Source organism: Spea bombifrons, chromosome 1, assembly GCF_027358695.1.
Source record: "Spea bombifrons isolate aSpeBom1 chromosome 1, aSpeBom1.2.pri, whole genome shotgun sequence".
Classification (NCBI taxonomy): Eukaryota; Metazoa; Chordata; class Amphibia; order Anura; family Pelobatidae; genus Spea; species Spea bombifrons.
The window spans coordinates 46247406-46253571 of record NC_071087.1 but is presented as its reverse complement, the minus strand read 5'-3'; positions in this window follow the sequence as shown (position 1 = coordinate 46253571).

Genomic DNA, 6166 nt, shown 5'->3' with positions numbered 1-6166 from the left:
AAGCATTTTAAAAAAAATGACAGACAGAATTCTATGAGAAAAACCGACCACAGAACAAGGGTTTTTATGTAGATTTTTACCATAATGAGCTGCAACTTCTCACTGCATTTCTCTTTCATTACAGGTGCAGCTAGAATAAGCGCATTGAAAGTGTGGACATCCGCTGCAGAAAATATAAAAATAAATGACACAAGTAATAACCATCTGGGTAATTCTAGCCCAACACCAGCAAACTAGTCACAATTGTTACACAGGCCTTTGCAGGGGCAAGACTGACTCAACAGTGACTAAAGTTGACCATGTAGCACAATTCGCTGGCGGTTTCATGCAGCCGACCACGTCAACCTCACTGAAATCTCCAGCGATGCATTCAAGCTCTCTCTCTCTCTGTCTGTGCCAGTGAGTGTCTCTCTCTCTCTGTCTGTGCCAGTGAGAGAGCGAGCCCGAGAGCAAGCGGGAGAGTGCAAGCAAGCGACTCATTTGTTATAGACTAAATGCCATGTCTGTAATTGAGACCTTCACAATGTATATGAAAATGCGATAAAATAAAGCAACAGCTGTATATGTTTAAAAAATAAGTAATAATAATAATAATATATGTTCACGAACAATTAAATGAACATAACGCATGTAATATATCTGGAATTGCAATTCAAAATCTTGTTTATACTGTTTTCTTCTTCTACAGTCTATCTCAACCACTCACAAAACATTAACTTTTTAGTGACATGGGTAGATTAATAGATTACGTCCTCATGGTGGCGGCTTTTTGGAATAGGAGCCAGGCATAAGCTGTTGCCCACGGAGTATCGTGCAGCGGATAAGTGCAAAGGTAGGGGGAACAGCTCAGCTGTGTTCGTCGGACCGCCATACACAAGGGAGAATATCCAAGAAAGGCTCCATTGGCTGTGTCTTTCTCCTGCTCAGATGATTAGGGACCACACAGGGTTAAGGTGTGAATCCAGGACAGATGGAAGACAATTGGAGTCATAAAAAGGACACGTCGGTACCCATTAACACAACAATCGTTATTAGGAATATCTATGGGTATGTTATGAAACCGCGTTAGAGTAAATAAAATCTAACAGACAATGTTTCTGGAATTTTTCTTGCCTTTATGACCATGGCAAGACCATGGAAACAAGATTTCTCACTATGAACTGTTTAGTTCCTATTCCTGTAAGGGACCTGCGTGAGCTGGAGGTATGAAAGTCCTTTAGCTGGATAGAAACTAGATTTCTCACCGTAAACCGTCTAGTTTCTATCCCTGTAAGGGACCTGTGTGAGCAAGAGATATGAGTCCCTTTGCAGTATAAGAACTAGGGATTGTTATCCTTGGTATGAAAGTCCTTTAGCTGCATCCTGAATCTAAGACAAGACCAAGGATTGATCAAGGTCATTATATCAGGGACAATGGACAGGCTAGAGAGGCTTAGTAATTTTGCTAGATGTCAAATGAGAATCATTCTTTAAAAACAAAACAAAGGAGAGTCATTTGCCCCAAACTAAGCTCACATTGGAAAGTATGCTTAACGCTCCCTGAGCCATCACATATTAGTCGGCTCGTGAACCAGACACACTGGAAACTGAATGTACGACTAAAGGAAGCTGTCAAACACTACTTTAGAGATGATGTCTAGGGGGGCGTGAAGCTTAGTAAGAGGTGCCGTTCCAGAAAATATGAATTACACGCGAGTACGCACATAAACCTCGACAGATCCGTCCTCTTATTCTATGCTCTGAAGGTTTAATTAAACCTAAAAAGCTTTAGTCAATCGCAACAAGTTATGGAGTGCCCTTTTGGGGTTTATGCCAATTCACTATTCATTATGAAGGGAAACAGTTTATGTAGGAATTACTGTAGGAATAGATAAGATGATTGAAGAAACCTTGGCAATCTACCTATACATTATACAGGGTCAGCCAAGCTCTTCCTGCCGCAGAAGCTCACAGGGGTTGGGCCTTCATAATGTATAGTGAAGTCAAGGAGTGGGAAGCACAACACTTTACTGGATTCTTTGTGTCAAGTGACGACCACCACCACACCAGGCGTAGAAGATGTGCGAGGACCTGGATAATTCTGGGACCTGGGAAAGGACACAGGGTGGATAGGAGAGTGGTGGATAGGCAGAGAGCAGACGTGCTTAAGGGGAAACTAACATTAGCATTCAGTGGATAATCACCTTTCCAGATCTGAGGTATCACGTCTAAACGGTTTTCCATTTCCAGAGCTTGCAGTGGATCAGTCATGCCTTTGATGTTTGGATAGTAACGCTAAGGAGACAAAAGGAGAACATACACAGGGCCGGCCCTACAATGGAGCCGACTGGGGCAATTGCCCCAGGCGGCACTTTAGAAGGGGCGGCACTTTGCCGCCCCAAGCGTTTTTTTTGGTTGTTTGTTTTGAAGCGGAGGAGAGAGAGAGGGGTGCCGAGTAGTTTTCGCTTACCCGCTCAGCGCCCCTCTCTCTCTCCTCTGCGGCGAGTCTCCCTGTTCAGTCTCGGTGCCGGCTTGTAATGATGAGCGCCGGAACTGGCGTCAATTTCCGGCGCTCAGCATTACAAACCGGCACCGTAGCAGAGCAGGGAGACTCGCCGGCAGGACTCTTTAAAGGTAAGTACCGGGGGGGGGGGGGGATAATGGCGTCAGCGAACTTTAAAATGCCGCCGACCCCCTCGCGTCGGCGGGGGGGGGGGGGCGTCATTTTAAACTTCGCCCCAGGCGGCGTTAAGTCTTCGGCCGGCCCTGAATATACATATAAAAAGGTAACTAATAATCACAACAGCCTGCGAGTTAATCTTTTTGTGTGTGGACCTACCAAGGGATGAACTCTCTATAGCACTCCAACTGATGTCTGTAAATTGGTGAGTGACTGTAAAAGTGTTTGTGTGTATCATGGATGTATAATTGATTTGTGGAAACAAGCAGGGTGCTTATGGGAAAAAGATGGCACAGGCTGGGCTGTTTGGGGACAAAGATGGCAAGTCTTGTGGGTGTAATCTGGGTGCTGATCAGGTTCTATGTGGACAGTGAGGACGCCAGGGCTGACTTTGGGGTGTGCAACCTGTGATCTATGCCTGTAATTTAGGGGGGGGGTTACCTATACCTTTAAATGCTGAGCTTTGATGTAAATTCCAGTTGATCTATACCTGCAAAGCTGGGTTTGTGTGTTATTCTGTTGATCCATATCTGCTATGCTGTGTTTCCATATCACTAAAGTATTACCATGGCAAATTACAATCCTCCAGAATCTTAACTTAATCGCTTTAGTCCCTATGTACGTCCTGACTTTCTTGTTTTGTTTTAATTTATAAAAAAATAAAAAATACCCCAAAGCCGATTAAGTCTTAACTATTAAAAAAAATCCTACTCTATTGGGTACCAATTAAGGGATGGATGTGGCCCCCCAGAACATTTTTTTTTTTTTTAAAGTACGTAGGATATGTCTAATCAGGGAATACTGTTGAACATAAATGTGTTAATTGTTCTACGCTTTAGGTGTCCCTGTTGAAGACTAAAATATAACCTCAAGAGTAGGTGAAGGGTTGAAGGGTTAATTTGGTGCAGCTTTTGTATCCAAATACAAAAAATACTCGCTCAGGTAACTCAGTAGAAAAACTACTTGATGCATAACTTGACAGGGTTCAAGAACAAAAATATATTTTTTTAAAAAATTGGTTGCTCTGAAACTGTTTTTGGTCTGCTGTCAAGATATACATTCAAGTAGTTTTTATACTGCATTACCTGAGCGCTATGTCCTTTGTTTTTATCTCTTTGATTATTCATTGCAATTTTTTTTAATATACCATTAATTTTTTGCATGATTCTATGGTTTCAAATGAAACCCTTATTTGTTCTGAAAAAATGTGTAACTTATGTAGGTGCATCAAACACGGAAGAGTGGAATCTTAATTAAACCCACATATGCAAATTAAAAACAAAAGCTCCTGGACCGAAGGGATTAAGCAGTTTTCCTGTATCATACCATTAACCCGTCTATATGTCACAATAGCACAATTATCCTGGCTTATAAAACATGCCAATGAGATGATAATACGTTGCTAGGCTCGGTTCTACAGAGGGGGAAAAAAAATATTCTCAACTTCCATCTGGCTCAGGTAAAAAACGACAAAGGCTCAAGTCATTGCCTTGATAAATGTATACTTATACTATACAAAAGGCTTGTGTGGGAGGGGGTAGAAGATCACCCTGGGGTGTACAATCACTTCCCATCACTGTGCATTTGTCATTTGCAACAGAAACCTCAGCACAGTTTGGCTGCACATTTATGTTTGGAGGTGACCTACAATTGGATCTATGCTGCCTGGTGTGTACATATTGTTACAATTGTCCTACATGACAAAAGTGAAAGAATATAAACAGATTTCAATTTGATATAAAAGCATTTTAAAAAAAATGACAGACAGAATTCTATGAGAAAAACCGACCACAGAACAAGGGTTTTTATGTAGATTTTTACCATAATTAGCTGCAACTTCTCACTGCATTTCTCTTTCATTACAGGTGCAGCTAGAATAAGCGCATTGAAAGTGTGGACATCCGCTGCAGAAAATATAAAAATAAATGACACAAGTAATAACCATCTGGGTAATTCTAGCCCAACACCAGCAAACTAGTCACAATTGTTACACAGGCCTTTGCAGGGGCAAGACTGACTCAACAGTGACTAAAGTTGACCATGTAGCACAATTCGCTGGCGGTTTCATGCAGCCGACCACGTCAACCTCACTGAAATCTCCAGCGATGCATTCAAGCTCTCTCTCTCTCTGTCTGTGCCAGTGAGTGTCTCTCTCTCTCTGTCTGTGCCAGTGAGAGAGCGAGCCCGAGAGCAAGCGGGAGAGTGCAAGCAAGCGACTCATTTGTTATAGACTAAATGCCATGTCTGTAATTGAGACCTTCACAATGTATATGAAAATGCGATAAAATAAAGCAACAGCTGTATATGTTTAAAAAATAAGTAATAATAATAATAATATATGTTCACGAACAATTAAATGAACATAACGCATGTAATATATCTGGAATTGCAATTCAAAATCTTGTTTATACTGTTTTCTTCTTCTACAGTCTATCTCAACCACTCACAAAACATTAACTTTTTAGTGACATGGGTAGATTAATAGATTACGTCCTCATGGTGGCGGCTTTTTGGAATAGGAGCCAGGCATAAGCTGTTGCCCACGGAGTATCGTGCAGCGGATAAGTGCAAAGGTAGGGGGAACAGCTCAGCTGTGTTCGTCGGACCGCCATACACAAGGGAGAATATCCAAGAAAGGCTCCATTGGCTGTGTCTTTCTCCTGCTCAGATGATTAGGGACCACACAGGGTTAAGGTGTGAATCCAGGACAGATGGAAGACAATTGGAGTCATAAAAAGGACACGTCGGTACCCATTAACACAACAATTGTTATTAGGAATATCTATGGGTATGTTATGAAACCGCGTTAGAGTAAATAAAATCTAACAGACAATGTTTCTGGAATTTTTCTTGCCTTTATGACCATGGCAAGACCATGGAAACAAGATTTCTCACTATGAACTGTCTAGTTCCTATTCCTGTAAGGGACCTGCGTGAGCTGGAGGTATGAAAGTCCTTTAGCTGGATAGAAACTAGATTTCTCACCGTAAACCGTCTAGTTTCTATCCCTGTAAGGGACCTGTGTGAGCAAGAGATATGAGTCCCTTTGCAGTATAAGAACTAGGGATTGTTATCCTTGGTATGAAAGTCCTTTAGCTGCATTGAAACTAGATTTCTCACTATGAACCGTCTAGTTCCTATCCCTGTAAGGGACCTGCGTGAGCTGGAGATATGAGTTCCTTTGCGGTATAAGAACTAGATATTGTATTCTTGTAAAGGACCATTGTTAGCTGAAGGTATAAAAGTCCTTTAACTGGATTGAAACTAGATTTCTCACTATGAACCATCTAGTTCCTATGCCTGTAAAAGACCTGCGTGAGCTGGAGATATGAGTCCCTTTGCAGTGTAAGAACTAGAGATTGTATGCTTGTAAAGGACAATTGTTAGCTGAAGGTATAAGAGTCCTTTAACTGTATGGAAACTAGATTTCTCACTATGAGCCGTCTAGTTCCTATCCCTGTAAGGGACCTTTGTGAGCTGGAGGTATAATTGTCTCTTGGCTGTATA